We start from the raw sequence: 16743 nt of genomic DNA on the forward strand, positions 1-16743 counted from the left end.
AACAATCACTACTTTAAATTCTATTACAGCGATAAAGAAACCACTACTATAGACTACGGCAACGATTGTTTAACAGCTATTATAGCTCTATGATAGTGGTTGGCATGTACCCACGACAGTGGAAGGAATGGATACAGCAGTGGTTGTGCAACCACTGTTGCAAGCTATGGCAGTGATTTTTTAACTATGATAGTGGTTGTGAATCACTGTCGTAGCCTTTTCCTGTAATAGTAATTTCAAATTGCTTAAATTTATCATTTATTACTTGATAGACACAGTTTAATATATAATTACTCAAACTAAAACTTACAAGAACTAAAAATTTCACATAAACTCAACAATAATATAGAAATATATCTCAAATACTTAAATTATATTATGATCAAATTATATTATAATATTTTTTAAATAAAAATAAAATACATCAAAATTTTTTTAAATCAAAATCTTTCTCTCTAAGCATCTCGTCATTATCGAGAGGGATTGGAGCAGGAGCAGGAGCCGGAGGGGCTGGAGCTAGAGTTGGAGGAGCTAAAATGTTAGCCAACATATCCTAAATGCTCAAAAAATTAGCCCCAAGATAAGTGGAGAGCTGACTCACCATAGCGAATACGATGCTCTATAGCTGAGATGCGTGCTCCTCAGCCTGAGATGAATGCTCCTAAGCTTGAAATGCATGCTCTTGAGCTTGAGCTGCCTGCACTAAGGCTTCATCAAGCTATTCCCGACTGACACCCTAGAATTGTATGAGGAGATGCTCAAAGTAGACCACTAGCTCGTTGGTGTATGTTTGGACCTCTAACGAATCCTCCTAGAGTGCTCTTGTCCTAAGATCTGAGACAGATGATCATGGGGACCAGAGGTGTCCGAGTCCTCACTCTAAAGTGCATTTAACTACTCCTATAATTGTAAATTCAAATAAAATATTATAATAAATGCTATAATACTAATCATACTAATCATACTCTAGTTATATATTACTTACAAAAATCTTTCCGATCGTGGCATTCATTGACCTGCCCGTTTTGTCCGTACGACTCGATCGAAAGATGACGCTATGGGTGGGCATCACCCCCTCTCTTATCAGCTATAACAATCAATCAACTTATTAGAAATACATAAAAAAGCAACAACTCAATAACTTATAAACTAAAGGGTTAAAATTCATTATCTCTCTATGCACATGACTGGCCATGGACTCACGGTCGAAAGTATGCGTGTACTCCTGAGCAGCCTGGTTCTTTTGATTCTGACGAGATACAGTCTAAAAAGTATTTCAATCATATAAGTTAAAATTAAATATAATTTTCAGTGTAATAAAAAATTCACAAGTTACAAATTAAACCTGAAAGTTCTGGCTCCTCCTCCCACTAACTCGGGGGACAATCCTGGATCCAAAGAACAAGCTCTTCCTCAGTATCCCTATGGTGCTCTAGCATCCTTTGTAGAGCTTGACTTTGTAGTTCTAGTACAACTCAATCTTATGCAGTCGGACATCTCGAGCCCTCTTATGATCTAGAAAGTCGTACCTCCTCTATACAAAATTATCAGAAAAAATAGTTATAAAATTATTCTAACCAAATATAGTGTAAACATATCACATGCATATATATAATTAAGATGCACTTATCCAAATCTCTTCCCACACTCGGACTTTGAATCGAGGGTCCATCAATCATCAGTCTGTGGGCAGTATGAGAATGATGTCAGACCGTCTCACAAGCACTCTAAAAAAGAAATGCATCTCCCATGTGGTCTCTCCTACTGGCCTCCACTCCTGATCATACTCCATCGTGACCTGATGTTGGCGGTTCCACAAATGTGGCATGCATGTGGGACCATGAAATATCCTACTGGATGATGCACTTGTAATGAAAATATATTACTAATATATAAGAGTATGCAATAACTATACAAAAAATAAATAAAAAATAATTGACATAATGAAACCCTACTCTCACCAGGATCATGCGACATGGATATTGGTGGAGCTAGATCAGTGGGTGGAGTGTGTGTCGAAGATGTGGCAGCCGGTGAAGGCTCAGATGTGCCAGTGGGAGGAAGATATGCCTGCACCAAAGCTAAGGCTGATGTAGTGGGAGGAGTATGTGCCTCCGAAGCTGATGTGGATGCAAAGCTGGATGCAAAGGCGGAGCTCCATGTAGCCCATCGAGGGGCGGGGGTGAAAACTAGATGGCATTTTGATGCCATCGTGACCTACATTATTAATGAATATTAACAAATATAATATATTGTTGAACAATAATATTAGTAGAGCATAAATAAATAAACATTATCATTTATACCAGGATGTTGAACTCATCGCCTACTAGCATCTACAATATGGACATCACCATTTCTCCTAACAAATGTATCTGGGATCTCGACAACACCAGATTAGTTTTGTCCTAGAGAAAAATTTGTATGCATGATCCAACATCATCATCAACCTCGGTGTCATCAAAGAAATATTTAGGCACCATCCTCACAACAACACCCCATTGAGGCTCCAAAGGATCACTAACATAGAAAACTTGACTAGCTTGGAAGGCAAGTATATACGGTTCTTTAGTGCAGAGATAACATTGCATGTTGATGAGAGTAAAACTGCACTGATCAGTCTTCATCCCTGATTGAGATAAGGTATCAAACCAATTACATTTCATCAATGCAATCCTTTCTTTAGAATAGTAGTCCAAAATGACTATCTTCTCCACAACTCCATAATAGTTCAGATCCTCTATATGAGGCTGTGAATCTCTTGAGCTAGCATAACACCCAGTGGTGGCGCTTAACATCACGCCATTATTTTGTGTTACCAGGTTTTGGGCTCGGCTGTGAATATTAAACTTGTAGTCGTTGATGACGAGCTATTTGTACTCACGTATGATACAATTAGGTCCTATTGATAGGTCACGCACTTCATGGCTGACATCATCGAGCAATAATCTCCACATCTAAGAAAGATGACACCTCATTAGCAAACATGTTCAAATAGGATGTACCAGATAGGAATATGTACTTGCTTACATGATCTTTGAACCACTCAAAAAACTCTTTGCTGTGTATTTTCTCATTTTTCTGCATGCTTAGAGCACCGTATTTTACTCTTATGACCTTCTTGTGTTTGCTACATAAGGAACAAATTTAGAGTTACTAGTGCAATGAGATATTTTTTTCTAAGTAATGAGAAATAAATAAGGTTGAGTGACACACCATATGTATGACTCAATGACATCATAATTGAATAACACATAGCAGTGCACCTTATCCCTTTTCTTAAGACCCAAATCAGTGAGGCGGTATGGAGTGGGAAGTCCACCTGACTGTGGAATGGACTCAAATACAGGCTCAATTGGATCATACTGATCATCTTGATTTTTCATTGACCGATTACGACATGTCTTGAGTTTGTTTAAGTACATAGTACAAAAATCCATACACTCTGGACCCAGATAACCTTCTTTTATGGATCCCTCCAGGTGATTCATATCCTTACATAAGATTTTAGTGTTTGTATATTTCTCTTAGTGAGATATATGTGGAAAAATGGTGCAGGGATAAAATGGTAATTTTAAATTTTTTCAAAATTATAATTTTACAGCAAAAAAATATTAATTAATCTAATTAATTAACATGTATTAATCCTACACAAGATCTAAATATGATATATATATATAGCATGCATTTAAATTTAAAATTCAAACTTCTACAGTAAATATTTTACTGTTATGTGTTCAGAACACATTACCTTTGTAAGGATAGTCGATTACCGCAATCTGATCACCATCAGGAGGGTCTGATCGTCACAATGCAGCCACACAATATGTCTGGTCTCTGCGGATCATCCACATGAAGCTCCCGATTTAATCGGCTCCTCACGAATGTTAGTTCGTGGCTGAACCCTTTTGACGGCCGATGTTGATCGAACTCCTTCGATCTTGATTTGTTGACTCTTTGGATGCTCCAGATTGTCAGCAGAGGTGCTTGAGAGGTTGATGAATCTCTCTCTGAGATCTGGTAGGCTCACGATACTCGTAGCTCACTTTCTCACTTTCCGAACCCTAGGTAGAAACCCTAGGGTACTCTCAGAAAAGCCTGCGCCTCTTTCTGTTTCTTTTCTTTTCTCTTCTTTTTCTTTTTTTCTCACGCACGAGACTTTTCTCACGCACCCTTTTTCTCTCTTTTCAGATTAGCGCATGCCCTATCTTTTCTTCCTTTTAAAAAGAGAGCAAAACACGTCTTTGCAGCATTTTCTTTGCGTGAGAGGATAGAGATAAGTGGTTGCTCATTTGAATTCAAATCGAATTTGAATTCAAATGCCAACCAACTCATTTTTATCCACTCTACGCGTGAGAAGAGAGGGGCATGGGCATATTTGTGCATGGAGACTTTACACGAGAAACCTTTTCTCATGTGGAAGAAGGGGCACACAAAATAAAGGGTGGGCGCATTCAAATTCAAACATCTTTTGAATTTGAATGGCCAACCAATCTCATCCTTATCCATTCAAAATGGCGCACAAAGAAGGGGCGTGGGATGGCTTTTGCGTGGGAGAAAATTCATGAGAAGTTATTTCTCGTGAATTCAAATGGGTGCATGAGAAGTGAGGTGGCGCAAGGAGATTAGTTAAGGTGGTTTGAACCTAATTGAGCCAACCTAATCAAAATAGGTTAGGCACAATTAGACTAAGTTAAACCCAACTTAGTTAGGCTTAATTAGGCTCAATAAAATTCTAATCAAATCAGAAATTGACTAAGCCCAACCCTTGATCAAATCAGTGACCAAAATACCTTAATGATTAGGTCAACACTTAACCTAATCGGGTCAAATCCAACTGAATCCAATTCAATTGGACTTGATCCAAAAATAATTACTCAATCAAATTGAGTTAATTAGTGATCAAATCACTGATGCGTAGTCGTTGATAGCATCAAATATAACTCTACTCACTACGTAGGTAGGATGAGTCGAGATCGTATCCTCAGGGACCTTGGGCTAAGTTGAGATTACAAAATAAAAGAAAGAAGTATTATTTTAATTTAAAAAATAAATTATTTTAAAATTGATATAATAAAAAAATAAAGAGCTCGAGAGTTTTGAATTAATTTTGCACTAGCAGAGTTGTATCTCTTTTTTAATTAAATAGATGCGATTAATCTTAGAAAAAATACCTATCTTTCTTTGGTACGCTCCGTACCCGTAGATCACGGTGCGTCTCCAGAAAGTACTAGATAAATAACTCTTCTTTTCTCGGCACGCTCCGTACCTGTAGATCATGGTGCATCTTCAGAAAGTAAAAATTATTCCTAATATTAATCTAACAGGAAAGCATAAATAAAATCATATGAAAGAGAGTAAATAAAGAACTCATAATGATTTAAATAAAAAGTATAATCTTTATTGCATATAAAGAAATACAAAAAAGTTTAGAACAATAAACCATCTCTGTGTCGTTACAAAATTTCTTCTCCACTCCCGAGACTATTAGCCTAGCTGCTCATGGAGTAGTCCCTTTCTATTCCTCTATGCAAGGCTCTAGAAGAATTTCTGGGCTCCTCTTCCAAAGAGAGTACAAAAGCCTTTTTATAGGTGTTAGGAGGGAGGAGTTTTACATGATTTTCTGATATAGGACTAAAGAATCCTCTTGAAGTATTTCCAAAAATTAAAATTTTTTCTTTAATTTCTAGATCCCTCGCCACTGTGTCCGCCATGCCAAATTCCCCACGAACCTGCCGTCCCGTGCACCCGCTGCCGCGTCTGCTGTCGCGCACACGCCCGCTGTCGCGTCCGCCCGCGAGTCCGACCGTGCATGCCCATGCATCCATGCTGCGTGAACACTGCCTTTTTTATTCCAATTCCAAAAAGAAACTTTTATTTCTTCACAATGACATCTATATCCTTTTTGGATTCCTTGTATAGTATCTTCATTTTCTATAATACTGTATGCATCTTTCTTTTATTTTAATTTTATTTTAAGTCTAATTTTCTTCAAACTTGAGTCTTTTTGATCTATGAATCAGACTCTTTATATCGACGAGTACCTTTTCTGTAAAACATAAAAAGAAGCATCAAATTCTTAATAAATAAAATAAATTAAATATAATTTTCTACTTTAAATGACTTAAATTAAGTGTTTATCACACCTTCCAACTTGAATTTTGCTCATCCTCGAGTAAAATAGATATATCAGCATTGTGTACTGACTCGGTCTTGAATAAAAAGTTAGGTTAGGCATTCCAAAAGATAAATGATACCTGGTCAGACCATTAAAGAGATATTTCATTGGATTATCAATTTGACCCAATTAGTGGCTGAGTATTAACTAAAAAATTTCAAGAGCTTTTCTTTCACCAACTCTCCACTTTACTTTTTAAATCCTCTAACTTAATGTGAGAGAGGTTTATTATCTTCTTGCAATTTAGTCCCCTTATTATTCACTATTTTTTTTTTAACATTGCCCACCTTTTTACGCGAACCACAACACTTACTTAGGTGAAGGGGTCTGATTACTCAGTAGAAAACCAATATTTTTTTTTTAATAAAAAATATATTTTAAAAAATTTTTTGCATACCTCTACCTTTCCATCTAATCTCTCATGAAGCAGATTCTTTATTGAGATTAGTAAGAAGAGGGTTATAGAATCACTCCTAAAATTTAGTCTAGTTCAAACTCTACCATTCATTGGATTTTCTTAATAATTTATTCCTCAGTATCTCTAAAATTCTCTTGACCGTTAATCATTCATTGATTAGGATGCCTAATTGACTCTTAATCAAAATAAAATTTGGATACACAAAACTAATTATTTCTGACCATACTCGAGGATTTGATTAATTTTCTTCCCCCCCAACTTAATCTACATTGTCCTCAATAGAGTAGGAAAGCAAAGAAAATAAAAGGAGAGAGTGCACCTGAGATAATTTTACTTCAAAAGTTGAAGATAGCTTCATTGATTAATAGGCTCTTGTTCTAAATTCCTACAGCTGCAGTAAAGTAAAAAAAAAAATATATATGAAATCGTTGGGTTGCCTCCCAACAAGTGCTAAGTTTTATGTCTTCAGCCAGACGTCAAGTTTATTGACAGACTCTTCCATATAGAGCGGTCCTTTATTCTTAAAAAAAAATGAAGATCAGTTAAAACAAAATAAAAAAAATTTGGATTGTCTCCCAAAAAGTGCTAAGTTTAACATCTTCAGCCAGATGTCATATGCAATAAAACCAACAAAAGGTAGGCAATGGCTCATACTTGATTGTCCATGGAGGAGTGATTTTATTGTGTGGTGTATCCAACAAGGTGTTAACTTCTTTCATATATCCCTCAAAGTCATATACTCCAAAGTGAGCCAAGCAAGTATCTAAGGGGTCTGATGCTAGAATTGTGGGTGTTGCATCTTCTATAATGTCTTCTAGTGTATCTACTTTGAAGTAACTATCCATTGATGGTCCTTTGAAAGCACCAAACACATTCAGTCTCAGTTTCTTATTCCCAAACGATACGTCCATGACTCCTGTCCTACAATTAATGCATGCATTTGCTGTAGCTAGAAAGGGTCATCCTAAGATAATAGAAATTTGTCTTGGGTTGCTACTTAGTTCCATATCGAGAACCAGAAAATCAACTGGAAAGTAAAACCCATCTACCTTGACGAAGACATCCTCAAGCATTCTACGTGGTTCCTTAATTGATCTGTCGGCTAACTGCAGTGTGACTGATGTGAGTTTCAATTTTTCGAATCTAAAAAGTTCATACACTGAACTAGGTAAAAGATTCACACTTCTTCCTAAGTCCAGAAGAGCTTTTTCAATATGATAATCTCCTATAACACAAGAAATGATGGGGGCTCTTGGGTCCTTAAGCTTTGGAGGAGTGGCATGTTGGACGACAGAACTAGCCTGTTCAGTGAGGCGCACTTTCTTTGAGATTTGTGATCTTGATTTACATTTTTGGGTGCACAAATCTTTCAAAAATTTGGCATAAGCAAGGACCTGTTTGATTGCATCTAGAAGGAGAAGATTAATTTGAACTTGCTTAAACAATTCCAACATCTCATCGAGTTTTCCTCCCTTCTTATCTGCAGGAATAGGAGCTTTCAGGGCATCCGAAAATGGGGCTTTAGGCAAGTAAGATGATTCTGGTGCAGTTGGTTCCTTCTCTATTTTAAGATCCTCCTTATTCTTGGATGATTTGGATTCGGTTAGAGGTTTAGGATCGGTCTCATTGGTTTTACTAGTGTGTTCAATGACCTTCCCACTTCTCAGAGTCATGATTGATTTAGCATGTTCAGAAAAAACTTCTGGGGTATTAGAACTCTCAATCACAAATTACCCTCTTGGGTTGCTCTCAGGTTGGCTAGATAATTTTTCTCCTTCCCTCCTACTGAATGCAGTCGCTAGTTGACCTATTTGGGTCTCTAGCTTAGCAATGGATTGTGTGTGGGAGTTAAAGATCTGAGTGTTGACTTCTAATCATTCTAGTGCTTTTAGAATTTTTTTCTCAAAAGCTAAGCTGTGACCAGTAGTAGACGGTTGAGGAGCATTTTGAAATTGATGGTATGGCCCATGCCTATATGTGGTCTTGATATTGAGGTTGAGGTGCGGCAAGGTCAACCATTGGTTGTGGTCTCCAGAAAAAATTTGGATGGTTTCTCCAGCCGGGGTTATAAGTGTTCGAATAAGGATTGTTTCCTAGTCTGCGAGCTTGTTAGACTTGAGCTTGCTGAACCTGCTCGTGCACAAACTCAAAAAATTGAAGTGCGGCTGGGCATTCACTAACAAAATAGTTCGGACTTGCACACAATGCACAAACTTCTTGGATTGGATTAGGTGGAATCATAGATTGTCCAATATTTAGAAGACGGTCTAATTTTTGGGACAGTTCATCTATTTACTGTGGATATCCATGATGTTTTCAATCTGATAAATTCCACTTCTTTTTTGTTGAAGCATGGGTTGTTCTCTAGAAGTGGCAGACATATGATGTAGAAATTCTCACTAAGTATTTCAAAGAACTGCCAGACTTCATCTTCACTCTTTAGCATGAATGTCCCACCACATGATGCATCAATCATTTGTCTGTATTTCTCCGATAGACCATCATAAAAATACTGATAAAGTTGCCATTTAGGGACAGCATGGTGTGGACATTTATGAATGAGGTTCTTAACCTTTTCCATGTCTCATGAAAAAGTTCACCCTCCAATTGGGAAAAACTGGTGATAGCTTTTCTAATTTGATTTATTTTTTCGATTGGAAAGTATTTTTTTAGAAATTCTCTCTGAAGCTGATCCCAAGTTGAAATGGTTATAGAGTCTAAGGAGTTTAACCAATGTTTGGCTTTGTCCTTAAGTGAGAAAGGGAACAGTTTCAACCTAAAGGCATCATCTGAGAAGTTTTAGATTTTTACTGTGGTACAAATTTTAAGAAATTCATCCAAGTATTTGTATGGGTCCTCGTTACTAAGTCCATAGAACGATGGCAATATTTGAATAATGCTAGACTTAATCTCATATTGGGTAGCTTCTACTGGAGGTGCATGAATGCATGGAGAGTAGGTATACGAGGATGGAGTGAAGTATTCTCTCAATGAGTGTGGAGGATTAGCCTCACCAGGTGCAGCCATGTTTCTAACTCGGATAGTCCTAAGAGTCTTTTCTAATTCTTCGTCTAATGGTTGTAAATCAGGTTTTAGTGATCCTCGACCTAACATGCAACTTAAAAGGTCTATGTAGGACTATCCTAGTCTGTTAAGGATTTTTTTTTTATTAAGAAGAGAAGAAAGGAGAGAAAAGAGTTCTAAAGAAGAGATCCTAAGAAGTCCTAAAACTAATAGAAGAATTAGTTGTGGTTAGATTTTAATTACAATCAAGTTAACACGTAGTGGACTCTCTATCCTAAAGTTATCCTAGTTCTAGATAGCTCCTAACTGTAGTTAGCCTTCAAGCCCTCCAAGTCAGAGCTTGACCAACCAACTGGCCAGGTAAGTGTAAGGTTGGTGGGAGTCCCCCCATTGCTTTTCTTAGACACCAATTAAATTGGTCAGGTCAGTGAACAGAACTAATTAAAAACCACCTTCCTTTGGATCCAGTCGTCCCGCAAACCACTTGCCTAGACACCAGCTAGCTGACCAAGTCTAACCCGGTTCAACTCTCAGGGTCACTTGTCCTAATGAGCTCGAAATCCTTAGGGGTCAACGTCTAATTAATTTTAGATTAAGGTCTAGGTTATGCAAATGCAAGGGAGTGATTTGTGGGCCAAGGAAGGGTGATCAAATCTCTACCTTATCTGATTAATGGGTTATTGCCCTTAAGATTAATTATGGATATGAGATGCAAAGAAACAAGGTGTCCAATCAAGTTAGAAATTTTTATATTTGAGGTTACGCTATTTTAGTTAAGTGTTATGAAATGTCAGTGGCTTTTTTTTTTTTATTCAATCGTGCCAACATCCCCGGCAACGGCGCCAAAATTTGATGCGTAGTCGTTGATAGCACCAAATATAACTCTACTCACTACGTAGGTAGGATGAGTCGAGATCGTATCCTTAGGGACCTTGAGCTAAGTTGAGATTACAAAATAAAAGAAAGAAGCATTGTTTTGATTTAAAAAATAAATTATTTTAAAATTGATATAATTAGAAAATAAAGAGCTCAGAAGTTTTGAATTAATTTTACACTAGCAAAGTTGTATCTCTTTTTTAATTAAATAGATGTAATTAATCTTAAAAAAAATACCTATCTTTCTTCGATACGCCCCATACCCGTAGATCACGGTGCATCTCCAAAAAGTATTAGATAAACAACTCTTCTTTCCTCGGCACGCTCCGTACCCGTAGATCACGGTGCATCTTCGAAAAGTAAAAATTATTTTTAATATTAATCTAACAAGAAAGCATAAATAAAAGTATATGAAAGAGAGCAAATAAAGAACTCATGACGATTTAAATAAAAAGCATAATCTTTATTGCATATAAAGAAATACAAGAAAGTTTAGAACAATAAACCATCTCTGTGTCGTTACAAAAATTTTTCTCCACTCCTGAGACTGTTAGCCTAGCTGCTCATGGAGTAGTCCCTTTCTATTCTCTATGCAAGGCTCTAGAAGAATTTCTGGGCTCTTCCTCCAATGGAAGTACAAAAGCCTTTTTATAAGTGTTAGGAGGGAGGAGTTTTACATGGTTTTCCGATGTGGGACTAAATAATCCTCTTGAAGTATTTTTAAAAATTAAATTTTTTCTTTTAATTTCCAGATCCCTCACCACTGTGTCCGCCATGCCAAATTTCCCACGAACCCGCCGTCCTGTGCCCCGCTGCCACGTCCGCTGCCGCGCCCGCACCCGTGCGTCTGCCCGCGCGTCCGATCGTGCATGCCCGCGTGTCCATGCCGCATGAACACTGCCTTTTTTATTCCAATTCCAAAAAGAAACTTTTGTTTCTTCACAATGACATCTATATCATTTTTGGATTCCTTGCATCGTATCTTCATTTTCTATAATACCGTATGCATCTTTTTTTTATTTTAATTTTATTTTAAGTCTAATTTTCTTCAAACTTGAGTCTTTTTGATCTATGAATCGGACTCTTTATATCGGCGAGTACCTTTTCTGTAAAACATAAAAAGAAGCATCAAATTCTTAATAAATAAAATAAATTAAATATAATTTTTTACTTTAAATGACTTAAATTAAGTGTTTATCAATCACTAATTAAATCTCTCATAAATACTGAATCCAAATCCGATGGGCAATCGGGTATCAGAGTCCATCGATATGAAACCTTGATCAAAAAGTTCCAAACCAGTGGGACTCTTGACCCCAGTATCCAAAATGTATGGTACTCATGATCAGAGAATCCTGATTCTCGATCATAGAGTCCCAGATATGTAGGACTCTTCATCAGCCATCAGATCAGATAGGAACCTCTAATGTGTGTGACCCCACAGGTTCGAACCTAAGCTGGTAGCATAGGAACCAATTCCTGTACTAATCAAAGTGACCATCTAGCAGTGGCACCCGATGTCCGAATAGGTCGAATAGTCACAATCGTAACGCTCAGAACCTACGTGAATATGGTTACTGTATAATTCATCCCTTTTGATCCCTGTGTTTAGGATGACTCAGGGTTAAACTGTCAATCCTGATCAGAACATCCGAATCGTGCTCAATTCAAACAGTCCTGTGACTCCTCACTAGGACTACCCTGGCCAAGATTTTGCTAAATTGAAACACAACTGTACATAGCTCTAGAACTGAAGTGGTCAATCCCATCTTGACACATGCACCGACAAGTCAAGTACTTGACTACACCCAGCATCCTTCCATTACTGAATTAGAAATTCAGGTAGTCCAGTGCCTAAGTGCAGTGAGTTGCTTGCAAGTCACCGTGGCGGTCTCAGATTGGAGGGACATTTATACCCATATCCCATCGGAGCAAATCTTGACAGCAGAAATTACTCTGGAGTCGGTCATGTTCAGTGCAGATGTACCCTTACATCTCACCTGTATGCCATACCAGTGTCTCCATAGTCCTTGGTTAAGAGGACAACCAACCCATATGGCACCCAACGACCTATGCTTGATAAACGTTGTCGTCTTTGGTAACAACATATCATTTGGTCACGAACAGGTTTAAGGACTAAACGATAAATCCTCCTTTGTCGAGTCTAAATAGTCTTAAGGACTTCACCACAACACAGGAGTTCATTAGAAGATGAAATATTTTGTGATGAAAAATATCAAAATAATTTTTATTTATTTATAATTCATATACTAATACAAAAAAGAGCACAACTGTCAACAAACTGATGATTGGCTTTGGGACACTATTTCAATAATCTTTCACTTGGCCTAAAGCCAATCGGTGCAGTATCTAATACCCATCTTCGACTTGAAGTCATCGAACTCCTTCACCACAATGGCTTTAGTGAATGGGTCGGCCAGGTTCTCCTTCCCGTCGATCTTCTGAAGGTCGACGTCGCCTCGATCCATGATTTCTCAGATGAGATGGTAGCGACGCAGAATATGCTTTGTCCGCTGGTGTACCTTCAGTTCTTCGCCTGAGCAATGGCTCCAGAGCTGTCACAGTAGAGCAAAACTGGACCAACGAGGGAGGGTGCTACTCCGAGCTCGGTGATGAATTTCTTCAGCCACACGCTTCTTTGGCAGCATCTGATACAGCGACATACTCCACCTCGCAAACTGAATCACCACAGTGTGCTGCTTGAAACTCTTCCAGCAGACAGCCCACCATTAAGGATAAAAATAAATCCGACACACTCTTGCTGTCATCATGATCAGACTGAAAACTAGAGTCCGCAAACCCTATAAGTCTCAAGTCTGATTCACCATAAACAAGCCACTGGTTCTTAGTATTTCTTAAATACTTCAGGATGTTTTAACAACCTTCCAGTGATTCTTTTCTGGATCAGATTGGTATCTACTCACTACCCCTAGTGAGTATGCCACATCTGGTCATGTACATGTCATGACGTACATATAGATCCCACTACCGAAGCATATGAAATTCTACCCATACGCTCTCTCTCTTGAGGTGTTGTTGGACAATCCCTCTTCGAGAGAGAAATTCTATGGCCTATCGGTAAATAGCCCCTCTTGAAATTCTTCATGCTGAACCTCTTCAGCATAGTATCAATGTACGTAGACTGGGATAAGCCAAGCAACCTTTTAGATCTATCCCTATAGATCCTCATCCCTAGGATGTAGGAAGCTTCTTCCAGATCCTTCATGGAGAACTGTGACGACAGCCAAATCTTTATTCCTGTAATGTAGGGACATCATTTCCGATTAAGAGAATGTCATCCACATACAATACAAAAAATATCACTACTGGACCATTAGCCCATTTATAAATGCAGGGCTCTTCTCCATTCTTAACGAAGCCATATGTTTGATCGTCCTATCAAAACGTATGTTTTAACTCCGGGATGCTTGCTTAAGTCCATAAATGGACCTCTGTAGCCTGCACACCTTAGACTCATCTGTGGATATGAACCCTTCAGGTTGTATCATATACACCTCTTCGTCCAGCTCTCTATTTAGGAAAGCTGTTTTCACATCCATCTATCAGATTTCATAGTCCAGATGGGCAGCTATCGCAAGCATAATCCGAATGGATTTGAGTATTGTCACAGGAGAAAATATCTCATCATAGTCTATACCATAATGTTGACGATATCCCTTGGCAACCAGATGGGCTTTATAGGTCTCCACCTTTTCGTCTGCACCTCTCTTCCTCTTGAAGACCCACTTACACCCTATGGGTTTTATTCCTTCGGGTGGGTCAATCAATGTCCATACATCGTTGACCTTCATGGATTCTATTTTGGATTTCATGACCTCTGACCATTTCTCAGAGTCAGATCTCTACATTGCATCCATGTAGGTGATCAGATCCTCATCGTTTTCATCAAGTTCGACAGGATCACCATCCCGGATCAAGAAACCATAGTATCTGTCCGGTTGATGTGGTACTCTACCAATCTATCTTAAGGGTGCAGGAACAATGAGCTCCGGATCTGATCTAACCAAATCTGGTTCAGGTTCAGCTACTTGTGTCGATTTTTTCACCTGCCGAACTTCCTCAAGTTTGACCTTAGAGGCAACAGTCCCTTCACCAAGGAACTCCTTTTCCAAAAAGATTGCCTTAAGACTGACAAACACCTTTTGCTCATCAGCTAGGTAGAAATAATACCCTTTGGTTTCTTTTGGGTATCCTATGAAATAACACTTGTCAGACCTAGGTCCAAGTTTGTCCGTAATTAATCATTTAACATAAGCCGGACACCCCCAAATCTTAAGGTGCGAGAGTATTGGCTTACGTCCTATCCATATCTCATATGGCATTTTGGTTACAGACTTACTCGGAACCCTATTTAGAAGGTAACAAGTCGATTCGAGCGCATATCCCAGAGAGAGATCGACAGACCAGCAAACCCCATCATGGATCGAACCATGTCCAACAAGGTCCGATTCCTCCTTTCAGACACACCATTATGCTGTGGTGTTCTAGGAGGTGTCCACTAAGAGAGAATCTCATTCTCTCCAAGATATGTCAGAAATTCATTGGAAAGGTATTCACCTCCTCGACCAGATCGAAGAGTTTTAATACACTTTTCAGTTTATTTTTCTACCTCATTTCGAAATAGTTTGAATATTTCAAATGACTCTAACTTATGCTTCATTAAGTAGACATACCCATACCTCGATAGGTCGTCTGTGAAGGTTATGAAGTAAAATATCCACCTCTTGCACTTGAGCTCATGGGTCTACATACATCAGAATGTATCAGACCCAAGAGTTCACTGGCTCGCTCATCTTTTTAGTAAAAGATGATTTGGTCATCTTCCAAGAAGACAGGACTCACAGGTTGGAAGTGATTCACAATCACCAACTTCAAGAATTTCTTCTTGAGCCAACCTGTTTATCCTATTCTTATTGATATGACCTAACCTATAGTGCCAAAGGTAGACTTCTGACACATTATTCATTCTAAGGTATTTACCAAAAGTTTGAACCACATTAACAGGCTGTGATAGTAAATTTCATTATTTAGTTATCCAACAAACATTGTAACACCATTCAAAATGATATTGTAAATATTTTTTTTTATTAAAAATTCATAACTATACATGGCCAAACAGCTTACAGAAATAATATTTAATAAAAATTTAGACAATAGTGACATTCACTCAGAATTACATTACGAGAGTTGATTACAAGGTTCATGATTCCTAAAGCTAGAACTGAAACTTTGCTTCCATCTTCAATGTTCAGGAATCTCTCGCCTTCATCAAATCTCCTACTGACCTGCAGACCCTGCATCGAATTACAGATATGATAAGGGTTTCCGGTATCCAATACCCAGGCAGTAGTATCACAAATAGAAAAGTTGTAAGGTGTTATCATATAATTATCTTTCTTCTTCTTCGGTCTGTTTGGGTCCAGGGAGGCAATGTATAGAGGACAGTTGCTCTTGCAGTGCCCCTACTTCTTGCAAAAGAAGCACTCCGTCTGGCTCTGGTCGGGCTTGCGCTTCTTGGTCTGACCCTGTGCAGACATCCCAGCATGCAGCTGCACCTTCTTGTTCTTCTTCTTCTTGTTCTTCTTCCCTTTCTTAAAGGATCGACGACCAGAAGAAGACCCTCCCACAATATTCACCGACTCCTTATGGAGCTGGTGGTCCTTCTCAAAGTTCTGCAGCAACCCCAACAAGCTGTGGTAGTTTACTGCAGGCTTTGTCATCCGAAAATGAGTAAAGAAGGGGAGGAAGGACTTGGACAAAGAATTAAGGATCGCATCCTTAGCGAGCTGCTCGTGCAAGGGAAAGCCTAGTTTACTTAGGCGCTCAATCATTTCGATCATGTACAGTACATGATCGGTGACTGAGCCCCATCCCTCATCCGAGCATTGAAAATGGCACAACTAGTTTTGTGCCTTTCAATGTCGTTAGGAGTGCCAAAGGAGTCGTTCAATATTTGAAGCATCTCCTGCGGCTGGGCGTTCTCGAACCTATGGTTGAACTCATCATTCATTGCCGCCAGCATTATGCACCGAACGGTGATGCGGTCGTTGAGCCACTTCTGGTAAGTGTCTCGGACCATCCCTCTAGTGTTCGGGGCTGGTTCCTCAGGTGCCGGATCCGTTACTACATAAAGGATCCGCTCATGCTCAAGGATGATTTTCAATTTTCGATACCAGCTATCGAAATTAGGTCCCATGAGCTTGTC

Source organism: Elaeis guineensis, chromosome 11 (genome assembly GCF_000442705.2).
Source record: "Elaeis guineensis isolate ETL-2024a chromosome 11, EG11, whole genome shotgun sequence".
NCBI lineage: Eukaryota > Viridiplantae > Streptophyta > Magnoliopsida > Arecales > Arecaceae > Elaeis > Elaeis guineensis.